Source organism: Haliaeetus leucocephalus, unplaced genomic scaffold (genome assembly GCF_000737465.1).
Source record: "Haliaeetus leucocephalus isolate CR32 unplaced genomic scaffold, Haliaeetus_leucocephalus-4.0 Scaffold217, whole genome shotgun sequence".
Taxonomy (NCBI): domain Eukaryota; kingdom Metazoa; phylum Chordata; class Aves; order Accipitriformes; family Accipitridae; genus Haliaeetus; species Haliaeetus leucocephalus.
The window spans coordinates 1578752-1579681 of record NW_010972653.1 but is presented as its reverse complement, the minus strand read 5'-3'; positions in this window follow the sequence as shown (position 1 = coordinate 1579681).

Genomic DNA, 930 nt, shown 5'->3' with positions numbered 1-930 from the left:
CGGGGGCTGAGGCGGGGGCTGCCGGGGCCGGTGCGGTCAGCGCGGCCGCTCCTCGGGGATCGTCCTCACCGGGAAAGTTGACGTGCGCGGTTGGTCTTGTCGGCTCGGCGTGCGGGAGTTGTTTCGCGGGCGAGACGGAGGGAAAGCGTGTCCGCAGCGGTTTGCCGTGAACTGTTGCGAGGTTAAGGCACCGAATCCCGCATCGATCCGGATACCGGCGCCGACAGCATCAAAAGGAGGCATTGATCTGCCGCTTAACAGTTTGCGCTTAGGACATGTTTTGGTGAACGTGGAAGTCTTTGCCGTTCTTGCTCGTTTGAAAAGAGAGAGCGAAAAGGTCGTTATTTTTTTCTAGTAGGGGAAAAAAAAAAAAAAGAGCGTGCGAAACCGAAGAGCAGGAGCAGTCCTCGCAAGGTCATCACACCCACTGGGAAGGCAGAAGTGCTCCCCATCCTTGCGATCGCCGTATTCATACTCTTACTGCCCGTAAGAGATTTTTTTTCTTCCCCCCCTTTGTTATTTGATTTCCTTTAACCTGGGAGGTGTTCGCAGGGCAAGCCTCGGGTTGCATTTGCAGGCGGGTGCGCTCGCCTCGCCCCGCCGGGGGGGTGCGGGGTGGAGGTGCCGCGCTCCCGCTGTGTACTTGGGCATCAGCCGGAGTGAAAATGGAGGTGGGAGGAGATAACAAAAGCTGGTGTGCGATCCCAGTCATTTCCCACACGAAGGCGTGAGAAGCGGGAGGAGGAGGAGGAGGGAAAGGAGGCGACGGGAGAGAGAAATTAATTCCCAGAGATCAAAACAAAAGGAGGAGCGGGTGGAGCCACATCGTGAGCGGCCGTGGGGGAAAGCGAGGCGTTTTCCGCGCTGACCCGAGCGGAGAGGGGTGCGGGGGCTCTGCGCGGCCGCGGAAGGGGGGAGGCGGGCGGGGGG